Raw genomic sequence first — 13,813 nt, 5'->3', positions numbered from 1 at the left:
AAGCATCTTATATGATTCATTTTAACTGGATGAATGAGAAGGAAACACTGGCTGAATGTTAATCTTGGGTTGCTAGGAGACAAGACGTTTTGTGATGTCACAGCTACTCAGGTTGAGAACCATTGTGATGGCCTACCAGTTTAAATGTGCAGGCTTGCCAGAGCAGCATTTGAAGCTGTAGTGCTCAAAACCATGCCGAATAGAAAAGTAGCTGCAGAAAAATTTATTTGAAATGGCACTTGTTTCTTCAGAAATTCAAGATAAGTTTCCTAAAGATGGGCCAACTGGTTCAGGAAACTCCAGTAGATCTCTATTTTGTGATCAAACATTCTCTGGGGACTTGGACTTGAGGTCTATGATTGAAGAAATTGATTCTCTGACTTTGTCAGAAGGATCCTTGATAAAAAGACCATATTACACACATTGTGTCTCTGAACCAGTTGGAGATAATGATTTTCGTTCTCTGACATTTCCAGGAAAACTCTGGAAAATGTATGGGAGTGACCAATTTAAATCCGTCTGGTGGGATGATAATGGATCTTCCATAGTGATTGATGAAGATGTCTTTAAGATGGAAGTTTTGGAAAGAAAGGCCCCTTTCAGAATATTTGAACCTGGAAGTATGAAAAATTTAGTTATACAGCTAAAGCTTTATGGGTTTAGGTAATTGCAGCAGAATTTTCAAAGATCTGCTTGTCTAGCTGTCTTTATAGCAGAAGAAAAAGAAGTCTATATTTTAAGCAAGGTATTCACAAAGTTTAGTTACCACTTGGTAACTTAGATATAAAATTTAATTTTGTACATCAATTTATGGTAATATAAATGGAAAGTTTTTGAAAATTGTATAAAACTACTAAGGCTATAATTCTTTATTTTTTATAAAAATGAGGATATTGCCTTAAGTAGTCAAGATTATGATAAACTTTGCTAGCAACTATGAATCTTAACATAAATCTAAATAAAGATATTAAAGCTGTTTTCAAAAGTGGCTTTCACCGTTACTGCAAATGCTAACTTCTTAAATTTGATGACTATATAATTTAAATGTGTATATACGAAATAAGGAATTTCAAAAATAGTCAGAATTGCTCATATTTTGATATTATCTTTGCATTGTAAACGTGAAATCTGAGGTTTTATAGGTTAGGCTTATTGTAGTCTTCTATTTTGGTTTAAAATATTACTAAAACATTTCTACTTTCATTGTAGCTGCAATTCTACCATATTTCAAATTTTAAATGAGGCTGTCCCCAAATTTTAGTGAGGATAAAAATAAAATTTGGGATTAAAAATGTCTCTCTGGTATCTTCATTGGCTGAAGATTTCAACAAGAAGCACTTTATAGGAGGGGGTAATATGGATAATCATAATTCTGATTTTGTGGCTGACACTAGTGGAGAAAGTGCATTTTTACCTTCTCCAAATTTAAACATGCCTCTTAACAGAAAGCCCTCTACTAGCCACATAATTGGTGATACAAATACCCCGATCAGAGGTGATTTCTCCTTCATCATCAGTGTCAGTTAGACCATGAGAACAAATTGCAGTGGATCAACGTGCTATTTTAAATCAGTTGACCACTATCCACAGGCATTCCCAAAGCAGCTACACTGAAGCAAATGGCCGTGCTGTGAACTTCATTACAACTACAAATTCTATTTCTCATTACAGCATCTTGTCTCCCATACAGGGCAATTATTTTGGACTGATGGTGGAGCCTTCTACTTTTCCAAATAGATATCACAACATATCTGCCAATGAAGGTCGTTTTTCTAAACTTCAACCAGGGAGAAACCCACGGTTTCCAGTGCCAGTGATAGCTGATACATCAGCTACCTCACTTTCAAGGTCAACTCATCAGCTATCTTCAGTTTAATAACGTCATCCTAATTACAATTGATCTACCAGAGGACTACCAGATTATGCAGGATAGCAAAGATTAAAATTTATGTTGGCAAATGTCGACATATATCTGCAATATTCTTATTTGAACAATAAATATAAATGTGTACCTGTATTGTCCTTATATTTTTTAAAATAGAGTAAAGATTTAAACGCGAGACTAAGTTAGTGTTTAAAGAAAAAAAGAGATATTTGATTGATATGATCATTTGATGGAACAATATGAGAGTAAATTTATATAATTTCTTGTAAGGAAGAAGAGAAAATGAAGAATTTGGAAAAAGACAAAAACATGGAGAGAGGGAACAGTACTAAGTGGTTTCTGGTTGATTCTGGAAAGTATTTAAAGTGTTAAATTATGATAGGTTGGAACAGGAGATAAATGCAGGAACCGACCCAGGAATCATGGTCTCTATTATGTCATCCCTGGAATCATAACAGTCACGTGATGTAGTCTCAGATGGCACAGTCAGCATGAGGAAGAATTTAAGAAGCAATTTTTCCTATGATCTTCTTTGTGCTGTTCTCAATGCATTTCAATTGGTGCTTTCTTTTCCTCCCCTCAAGGGTCTGCACTATATTTTCTAGTGAAAACTTAATGTTACTTTTATATGCCAGCCAAAGATATGCTTACATCCTCAGAGGGGCACTTAAAGCCTTTCCAAATCTAAGTCCACATCTCAACATAGTTTAGTCATTTCTTTATAGATCTGGCATCTGACTACCTTGGAATATCTTTATGTTTCACTGTATCTGGAGATATATCCAGGAAAATGCTTGTCAACCATATTAACTCCAACCTCAAAACTGTTGCTCCAACTCATCCTTGGACTTAGGATGTCCTCCATTTACCTACTTAGATTTTCCCAGTCTCAGCACAGAAACCACCTCCTCCAGATGTTTTCTGTCTATCCAACTTTCCTTGTCTAACTTGGATACCAGCAAAGTAAGCACAGCACATGCCACAAGATGCATTTTATTATTTAGTGAATGAAAAATACATGTTGACTTTAAGCAAAATCTACTTTCCTGAAACAACAAAACTCTCATGGTTTTCAAACTATTTCGTTATGGTCTTTACTCTTCACCACAAACTAGCTCTTTTCATAGCCCAGGGACTAGTCATTCAAGACAGTAAGTGGAGGTAGGTACAGGAGACAAAGTATTATTTTCTTCTTAATTCATGCCTCCAGGGGCCTAAAGCATTCCATTCTCATTTGCTGGATTTTTTCCTGTCTCTTTATCACCCACCCACCCCAAAATAGCTGATTCTTTTCCCCATAACAATAATTATACTGCCTTCTAATTAATTTACTTCTTAGAATCAGAGCTTTGTCCAGAAGAGACAGTGCCATTGCATATATTTAATACAGGTTTATAGACACCACACAACTTTTGCCACTTCTAACTATAACACAGGAAGTATCTAAGAGGTACTTGAACCTTGGTAGTGGTGGTCATATTCAGAAACTAAATTACAATCTAAAATGTGCGGACTAGAAGGAGGTGAGGGTGGTAGAATTTAAAATTTGTCCAACTGCAAGAATATAAAATTTCTGCAGATATTAAGAAATATAAAATATTCATGGAAGACTATGAGTAATTCCCTTTTACTTAAAATAAAAGGTGAAGCATTTTCAGAATGTGAAATGCCCTGAAATGCTGGAAAATTTGTAGGCAATGTCAGGGTATCTAAGGCTTCTGGTCATAATCATGCATCCAGTGTCAGCTGATAAGACTGAAATGGCAATATTGAGTCCTAAAAATGTGTCACCAATTGTGAATAAAGCCTTTGATAATCTGGAGAATTGGCAAATCGGCCAGGGTAAGCTTACGGAACATTCCACCAATATGTCCTTTACCAAGAGAAGAAAAGAGACCACTTGCAGTAGGAGATCTGTGTATGGACAGCAGTGGTTTTTCCTACAACAGAAACATCAAGATTTTAAGTTTGTCAGCACAACTGTGATGGTGGCTATGTTGTTGTTTACATTAGCAGTCTGGGGTTCAGATGCGATGGTTCAGCAGCTAGTTTCCACCTCCCTTATTAGACAGTGGGTCTTACCGTGATCATCTTAACAACGTTCTATACTGATAAGTCAAAAGCTACAGTTTACTTTCAGAATTAGAAATCCTAAAGAAGAATATTATTTGTTAGTCTATCTGTTGTTTTCTACCTGGGAAAAGCTAGACTATTGGCAAAGTACAAAAGTTGGCTGGTGTTTGAAAACTATTCCCTGAGCTCTGCCCACTGAATTCTTCCCACTAAATAATACAAATCTGTCTACCACTGTGTGTGTGTGAAGATGGATTGTTAAGCAGTAACTAAGCTTGTCTTAGTTGAGCCATCAGTGAATTATTCCTCTGCATCTGGCAGAATCTCTGTGAATTAAGAATTTCACTGAGCCATCAGATTTTCTACTGATCAGAGAGAGGTAGATTATATTTCTCCCAGTGTACTAATTATTACCTGTTCATTGAATCCCAAGCTGATGCTAGGGCCAAGCCTCTGAACCCTTGAATTGGACTGAGGCATATACATTCTCCAGTCCCCAGAGCCCAGCACAGGACTATGTCTCCTTTTTAATTTAAGCTTATGTCTTAGTGTTTTTTTCTTTTAATTCTCATTGTTGGCACAACTTAGTTTTGCTTTGAACACACGTTGACTAATTTATAGAGACTGAACCGCTGACTTATTCCTGTTATCCTAGAAATTGCAATAACCTTTCTTTCCTTGGACTACCTGGAATAGAGTGAGTACAGTCATCATTATGAAAGCAGCCCTCAGTCCTAATAATGCAGAACCTTTACACTTCTTTGCCCAGCACTTGCACAAGATTGTTTGTTGTAGATCACAGGGATTTTCCTCACATCCCCAAATACAACCATGAGAAAACACCACATTGTTATCCAAAATCAAACTTTTGTCAGTATTGCATTCCCATTGCAAAACAGTTAAGAATTGTAGGAGTTCTGAGATTTTACCATGCTGAGATGTTTACCAACCTAGCATGTTCCTTTCTTACTGATGATGTCATGTAGATGAGACAATCGTTCAGACACAGTGAACTTTATCACTCACCGCAATAGCAGCCAGGATTAAATTTTGTATACATTCCCTAATCTCAGATTAATACACAGAGTGAACTATTCAAACATACAGAAGCAGTGGGCTGTTAACAAAAAGAAAGTTTAAGGCATGATAAAACACTAATTATATTGGTATCTTTATGTATTATTTATTAGAATCACTTGTTTATTTGTATCTTTACCTAGGATAAGTATATCATGACTCAACTTTACTTGCTGCAGAAACAACCATGAGAAATGACATGGGAAAAAATGAACATTGACTTTCCATTTTTCCTCCTGCTTCTATTGAGATATAATTGGCCAAGGACATTGAGTAAGTTTAGGTGCACAGGAGAGTGGTTTGATTTACAATTATCATGAAATAAATATCATAGCAACTTTAGGGAGCATTCATTATCTTATTTAGGTACAATATTAAAGAAATACAATTTTTATTTTGGTTGTGATGAAAAACCTTAGGGTCTACTCTCTTAACAACATTCGTATATAACATAAAGCAGTATTAATTGTAATTTTTATGTTACTACGGGGCATCCCTAGAACATGTTTATTTTACAGCTGGAAGTTTGTTGCATTTGAGTGCATGAATCAAATTCTCCTTTCTCAACCCCTGCCTCTGTTAACTACAAGTCTATTTTTTTCTATAAGTATGTTTCTTCTTGAAGTGTACATTTATCTACAAACTGTATTAGTTTCTCTTACACATCATACTCTTTGCTATTTTTAGTACATTTCAAACTGATCACCAGAATATATCTAGTTATGATATGTTGCTATTTAAAGATATTTCATAGTTATTTACTATTCCCCATACAGCACGTTTCTTGTCCCTGACTCATTTAATTTGCAACTGGAAAATTTTCTCTCTTAATTTTTGTCAAATATTTCTTTTTCCTCAACCCATTTCTCCCCTTCTGGTGAACAACCAGTTACTTTGTATATCTATATCTCCTTTTATGCTGTGTAATTTTCATTTGATTTAAATTCCAAATACGAGTAAAATCATACAGCATTTGTCATTCTCTTTCTGACTTATTTCACTTAGCATTTTACCCTCTTGGTCTACCCATTTGTTACAAATGAAGAAATTACACTTTTTATAGCTGAGTAATAACCCATTGTATTTTTATCTGTTTGTGGGCATATATATGCATATATATATATTTATATATATAAATATAGATAAATCTATGAAATATAAAAATAAAAAATAGACGGGTAGATATATATACTATGAACATGCATTTTCTTTATCCATCATCTATTGATGAGCAATTAATTTACTTCTATATCCTGTCTATTTTAAATAATGCCGCAGTGAATATAGGTTTGAATTTACCTATTCTTGTTAGTGTTTCTATTTTCTTGGAATAAGTATCCAGATATGGATATGTTGGATTATATTTTTAATTTTGAGAGAAAACTGCATACAGTTTTCCAGTGTCAGCACCAATTTACACTTAGTCCAGCAGTGCACCAGGTTTGATTTTCTTACATCCTCACCAACACTTATATTTGTTATCTTTTTGATTATAGTCATTCTGAAAGGACTGATATAAAATCTCATTGTGTTTTGGACTTGCATTTTTCTGATGGTTAATGATGTTAACTGGTTTCATATGCCTGTTGGGTACCTTTCCCCAACTGTATATTCATTTTATGTAATGGGCTAAATGACCATAACTGACTGATTTCATTTTTAGGCATTCTATGTGTTCCATTATTCCCTTTGTTCTGTGCCCCTACCATATTCTTTTTTTACTGTAGCTTTGTATTTTAGTTTTAAATCAGGGAAAGTGATACATCCACATTTTCCTTTGTAAATTATGTTTGTGTTATTGTTTGTTTTCTTTTCTTTTCTTTTTTTAGTGATTTCAAGTCTTTTGTGTTTACATGTAAATTTTAGAATTATTTATTTTTAAATTCTGAAAATACCCTTGGTATTTTGATAATCACTGAATTTAATTAGTGTATTTTCTTGGCAAGTACTCTCATTTAAACAATATTTTGTTCCTTCAATGAACACAGTATATCTTTTCATCTGTTTGCATTATCTTCAGTTACTTTTATAAATATTTAATAGTTTTCTGTGTACAGCTCTTTTACCTCCTTGGTTGGATATATTTCCAGGTTTGTTTTTATAATGCAACTGTAATGAGACAGTTCCCTTACTTTGTCTATCTGTTAGCTTGTTGTTAGTGTGCAGAGATGCAAGCTTTCTGTATGTTAATTTTACATTCTGAAATTTAATTAAATGCATTGATAAACCCTAGTAGTTTTGAGGTGCCATCTATGGATTTCTGTTTAAAGTATGTCATCTGCACACAGATACATTTACTAATATTCTTCATTTTCTATATTATATTTACATTAATTTTGGATAGCTATGGCTAGAATTTCCAATATTATTCTGAATAAAAGTGGTAAGAGTGAGCATTCTTGTCTTCTCCCTGCTCTTAAAGGAGATGCTTTCAGCTTTTAATCAGTGAGTGTCATGTTAGCTGAGATCTTGTCATGTATTACCTTATCTGTGTTGAGGTATGTTTCCTCATGCCCAATTTGAGGAGAAACAGTCACAAATAGATACAGAATTTGTCAAAATATTTTACGTCTCTATTGATTTGACCATATAATTTTTATTCTTCAATTGGTTAGTGTGGTGTATCATATTGATTAATTTGTGGGTAATGAATGACTTTTGCTTCCTGGAATAAAATGGACTTAATCATAATGTATAATCCTTTAAATGTTATTTTTTGCTTTGCTAACAATTTAGTGATGATTTTTAAACTATGCTATCAGTAGTTTTTAACCTGTTATTTTTTGAGGTATTTGTTCCAGTTTTAGTAGTAGTGTGATACAGGAAGTTGGGGTAGGAAGCCTTCCTTCCTCTGCATATTTTTGGGATTCTCTGAGAAGTATAGGTGATAGCTGTTCTCTAAATGTTTGGCAGAATTTACCTGTGAAGCTGTCTATGCCTGGAATTTTGTTTCTTGGGAGATTTTGTTTAATTACTTATTCAATTTCATTAGTGGTAATCTTTTCATATTTTCTATTTCTCATTCCATCCTGGAGATTTTGTGTTTCTCAGAAATTGTATATTTCTCCTAGGTTTTCCATTTTATTTACATAAAATTAGTTGTATCTTCTTATAATGCTTTGTATTTCTTTGATATAAGCTGTAACTTCTCATTTATTTCTGAGCTTATTAATCTGAACTCTTTTATTACTCATGAGTCTGGTTAAATTTTATCCATTTTATTTATCTTTGCAAAGACATTTTTATTTTGATTGAATGTTTGTATTTTTAATCTTTATTTTATTTATGAATGTTCTGACCTTTCAGCTGTCTTTCCTTCTACTAACAAGTTTGTTTCATATTTTGCTACATCTTCTGTTTGTATGATTATGTTATAAGAGAGAGATGTTTCTTATTTGTATAAGTGGGATTATTTTGCTGTAAGCATCCCTATTAATACTGCTTTTGCTATACCCCATGGACTTTTTTTTTTCATTTTTCTTTATATATATTTCCTTTCATTTATACAGCAATCCATTGGTTGTTTAATATTATATGATTTATCCTCGACATTTTAGGGTTTCTCTTAGGTTTTTTCTTTTAGTAAATTTCTATTCTCACAGAATCCATATGTTTCTTCACAAAACAAGGAGAAAAATAATAAAATTTATACAAAAACTGGAAAGAACCATTTTTCTAAAATTATCTTTGAAAAATGAACAAAGTTGTGGGTATTATCCTCCCAAACTTTAGAACATACTACAAAGATACAGTAATCAAAACACCAAAATATATCACTAAAAGAGACACATAGATTAATGGAACAAAATAAAAAGTCCAAAAATATACCCACACACATAAGCTCAATTAATCTACAATGAATAAGGCAACAGTATACAATGGAAAAAAGACAATCTCTTCAAAGAGTAGTTCTGGGAAAACAGAACAGTACATGTAATAGAAAGATGTATGAGTAGTTCCTTCCATAGAATACACAGTAAGATAAAAATGGATTAATATCCTAAATGCAAAACCTGAAAATATACAATTTCTGACCATGAACAGGAGCAGAACTGCCTTTGAGAAAAATCATAGCAAAATTTATTTTTGATCTAACTCATAAGTTAAAAGAAGGAAAAATAACAATAACAGTTTTAACTATTACTGGGAAAAAATAGATGTAGTATGTGATACAGGGATTCCACTTCTTGTATAAGTGTGAAGTTCAAAACCTTTTGCAAAGCAAAGGAAACCTTCAGCAAGATTTATGACAACACACAGAATAGAAGGAAGAGTTTCACACAAGGAAACCAACATTTTGTTAATATCCATAATATATATATGTAGCATATTAGACCCAATATTTAAAAAACAAAGACCCCAAAATAAAAACCGTTTAAGGATCTTAATGGAAACTTTTCAAAAACAGACATGTGGATGATTTTCATGCACATAAAAAGAAACATAACATTGCTATTAATTAGGAAATCATAAATCAAAACCAGAATGAAATATAATCTCACAGAAACCAAAATGGATATTAAAAATATTCTTCAAAAACAAACATTAATAAGAATGTTGATTAAAGGGAACCCAGGTACACTGTTGGTGGAAATATAAATTGATGCATCCACTATTATAAAAGTGTGGACACTGCTAAGAAAACTAGAAATAGAAGCATCATATTTTGCAGCAATTCCAGTTTTTGATATAAATCTGAAAAAAATGAAAGCATTAAATTTAAAGGATATATTACCCCCAATGTTCATAACATCATCAATTATAATAGCCAAGGTAAGAAGCACAACTCAACTGCCCATCAACAGATGATTGGCTGAAGTAGATGTAAGATATAGATAACATAATAAATACTTAGTCATTGTCATATCAAAAAATAAAATTCTGCCTTTTGGAACAATGTGACTGGACCCAGAGACTGTTTCACACAGGAAAATAGGTCATACAGAGAAAAACACTCTACATTACCACTTACATGAGGAAACTAAAGGTATAAGAGAAATAATCATTAAAAAAATAGAAACAGAATCATATATATATGTGTAGTGTACCAAGTAGTGGTTTCCATTGGGGACAGGAAGAAGGATGGGGAAGACAGAAATATGCAAGCTACTAGTTATAAGTTAGAGAAGCATCAGGGCTATATTTACATCACAGAGAAATATTTTAATAATTTAAATGATTTTAAAGAGTTTATAGGCATATATTATAGTAAAATGTGCACGCATGTGGGAAAAACATTGAAGAAAAGAACCCAGGACAAACAAAATATTTTGTTGTACTCTGATATTAAGGGAGGTGAATTGTTCACTTTCTTTACTGTTCTTATAATTTCCTTATTAGAATTTAAGCTTTTAAATAAAACAGTATAGACTTTGAAAATAGTGATATATATTTAAACTATTTCTGTCTCTCCCCTTAAATCTACAGTCAGTGAAACGTTCACATTTCAACAAAAATAACTACAACACAAAACAATACTCCAGAGCACACGTGTGCAGCTGAAGTTTGATGGGCTAAAACACATAAAGGTGGCTGACTGTGGGAAGAGCAGAGTTGGTGACTGCGACCAAGGCCCACTGACTGGGGTATCTGAGCCCACAGGTTAAGAGTACCCAGTAGAAACAGGGTCACAGTGGTTCACACAGCTTCAGCCACCAAGTGCACCATTAATCATGGTCACAGGTAACTAGGAGGGAGCCACAATGCAGACAGAATTTCCATCCTTTAGACACTCAGACATTCGTGACACTCTCCCTACTTCCTATTCACAGTGGTGGAGACAAGTTTCCTTGCAACAATGGACATGGCAAAGACACTTGCCTGATTTCAAATTCCCACATGTCTTTACAACTTTCCTCAATGTGTGGACTGAGTCTCAAGGGATATCAGATAAAATGAAGGGTTCACCAGCCCAGTGACAACAGTGGCATTAACTACCAGAGTTGTCTAAGAAGTGACAATGAAAGCAATCTTTTATCCAGACAGTAGAAACTGGAAAGTGCAATTTTGAAATATTGTCAGAGGTAGCTCAGGTAATTAAAACCAAAAATTGTGCAATAATGCAAAATACCAGGAAACAAAATCAAGGACTCCAAATCCCACTCTGTTTTTTAGTGTCATCAGAACAATAATTTACCAAGTTCATGACCAAACTCAGTAACATTTTAAGGCAAGCACACACACAGATACACAGAAACAGACACTGACACAGACACAGACACACACGTGCATGCACACGGACACACGCATGGAAACACACACACACACAAAATATCAACCCTGCAGCAAACAAACTTAAAGTCATGGAATATTGCCGTATAACTAATAGAGAATCCAAAGGGATGACATACAGAAACTCATTACAGAAAACATAACTCAGAAAGCAGTTTAGTGAGCTCAGGAATAAAATAAATGGTGATAAGGAATACATTACCTAAGAGACTGAATCTATAAAATAACCTAACATTATTGGAGGACCAGATGAACTAAGTAAATGAGATGAAGAATACAACAGAAAGCACTGGAAGAAGACTGTCTTTGTGGAAGAGAGATAAGCAAACTCACCAATACAAACTAGAAATGATAGGAGAGGGCAAAGATACAAGATATTAAAAACTGTGGAAATTCTAAAATAGCCATCAGACTTCTTCAGGAAGTGCAAATTAGCATGAAATCCTGGAGGGAGAAGTAACTTAGAAGGCAGCTGATGGTTTATTTAAAATATTAATGGTTGATAACTTCCCGAACCTTGGTAAGGAACTGATATACAAGTCCATGAGCCAACCAAACACCAATAACATTAAGACAAAAATACCTCCTTCAAGATACGTTATATGCAAATTGGCAAGTCAATGATGCAGTAAAATTTTAAAGTCAGCCAAAAAAATTTTGATAATCTACAAAGGAACCCCCTTTAAGCTATCAGCAGATTTCTGAGCAGAAAACATATGCCAAGGGTAATTAAAATGACATTTTGAAACTACTGAAGTAAGAAATCTCTCACCCAAGAATACTCGAACTTGCACAGTTATTACTTATATATAAAGTGAAAATAAAGACTTTACCAAACAAACGTGAACAAGATGAAAAAAAACAAAACCAAGACACCTTAAAAGAGGTGCAGAAAAGAGCTATTCTAAGAAAAGTAAAATGGCAAATATACGCAAAACATTGAACTAAAGCAGAGACCACGAGAAAGTTGCATCAGTTTCTTTGGATATGTTTGGAAATGTTACTATTCTATATGTATTAAAGAGAGTAAAATAGGAAATCAGATGCAATGAATATAGATACATCAATCTGATAACATGTTCACAAGAGTAAAAGAAATAATTTGAGTCAGTAATCATAAAAGTTAAAGAGTAAAAATAAAACAATTTTAAAGGAAAATGCTATCAGCAGAAAAGGGACTAAATTATACATGAGGTGTTTCATTTTTAATTGAAGTACAGTAGATGTAATATATTGAATAGTTTCAGATATACAGCATAGTGATTCCAACCACTTTGTAGATTATATTGCATTGTAAATTATTATAATAATTGTAACATAAAATTATTAAATTTATTGTGTAAAATTCCCTGATCTATACAGATTATCCTTGTTGCTTATCTCCTTTATGTATACTACTTTGCATCTGTTAATGTCCTACCATTAAATTGACTTTCCCTTCCACTTTGGTAAATATGAATTTTTTCCCATATCTTTCAGTCTACTTCAGTCTTCTCTATCTAATCTCTCTATCTCTCTACCATGTCCCTATCAAACTATCTATCTATCTATCTCTCTATCTATCTATCTATTTGTCTATCTATCTATCTTGTATGTATGTATCTATCCTTCTATGTATATATTTATCTGTCATCTATGAATAGATAGCTATAGATAGATGTACACAGAGATTTGTTATACTTTAGATTCAACGTATAAATTACATTATATTCTTTTGTCTTCATCTAAGTTAATTCACTAAGCACTATATATATTAGGACCATTCATGATGCTGAAATAGCAATGTGTTATACTTTTTCATGGCTGAGTAATATTCCATTGCATATTTATAGATACTTCATATCATCTTAAGTCCATAGTGTACTGTGGACTCTTGGATTGCTTCCCTGTGTTGCATATTATAAATAGTGCTGTTGTAAACATTGGTTCTTCTCAATTTATGGTTTTTTCCCCAGATTTTTCCTAGGAGAGGCATTACTCTTTCATATGGTAGTTCTCTTCTGGTTTTAAATAAATCTGAATACTGTTTTCCATAGAAGTTGTAACAATTTACATTCCTACCAAGAGTATACAAGAGATTTCTTACCTCCACATCGTCTCAAACACTTTCTATTTGTAGACATGTTGATAATAGCCACTGACCATTGTGAAGTGATACTTCATTGTGATTTTGAAATGCAATTAACTAATAATTAGTAATGTTGAGCATTTTTGTCACTTGCTAGTGGCTCGTCTGTATGTTTTCTTTGGAAAAATATTAACTCAGGTACTCTGCTCTTTTTTTTAATTGTTTTTTTTTTTCACATTGAGTTGTGTAACCTAAATCCATGTTACAACTATTAAACTTCATCTATTAACCTCTGGCCTCTTGCATTGTTTGCAAATATGTTCTCCAAATACACAGGCAGTGTTTTCGTTTCATTCATAGTTTCCTTACATATGCAGAATTTTTCAAGTTTATTTAGGTCCCACTTGCTTATTTTTGGTTATATTTCTTTTACCGTAGGAAACTGATATTAGAAAATATTCCTATGATAGATATCCAGT

The 13,813-nt window shown here is 33.2% G+C and overlaps 1 long non-coding RNA gene across 2 annotated transcripts; it reads left to right on the top strand.

The window, feature by feature from the left end:
- The first annotated feature begins 409 nt into the window (after window positions 1–409).
- LOC140694204 (uncharacterized) lies at window positions 410–2,017 on the top strand. 2 transcript variants are annotated; one of them, XR_012069955.1, is made up of 2 exons: window positions 410–620; window positions 1,691–2,017. It is a non-coding gene; the product is annotated as an uncharacterized lncRNA (long non-coding RNA). The 2 variants fall into 2 exon arrangements; XR_012069956.1 differs by having other exon boundaries at window positions 504–745.
- Window positions 2,018–13,813: the final 11,796 nt, after the last annotated feature.

The sequence above is a fragment of the Vicugna pacos genome, unplaced genomic scaffold, assembly GCF_048564905.1.
Source record: "Vicugna pacos unplaced genomic scaffold, VicPac4 scaffold_20, whole genome shotgun sequence".
NCBI classification, from domain to species: domain Eukaryota; kingdom Metazoa; phylum Chordata; class Mammalia; order Artiodactyla; family Camelidae; genus Vicugna; species Vicugna pacos.
Note: the sequence above shows the minus strand (reverse complement) of the source record. Positions and strands in the feature narration are given on the sequence as shown.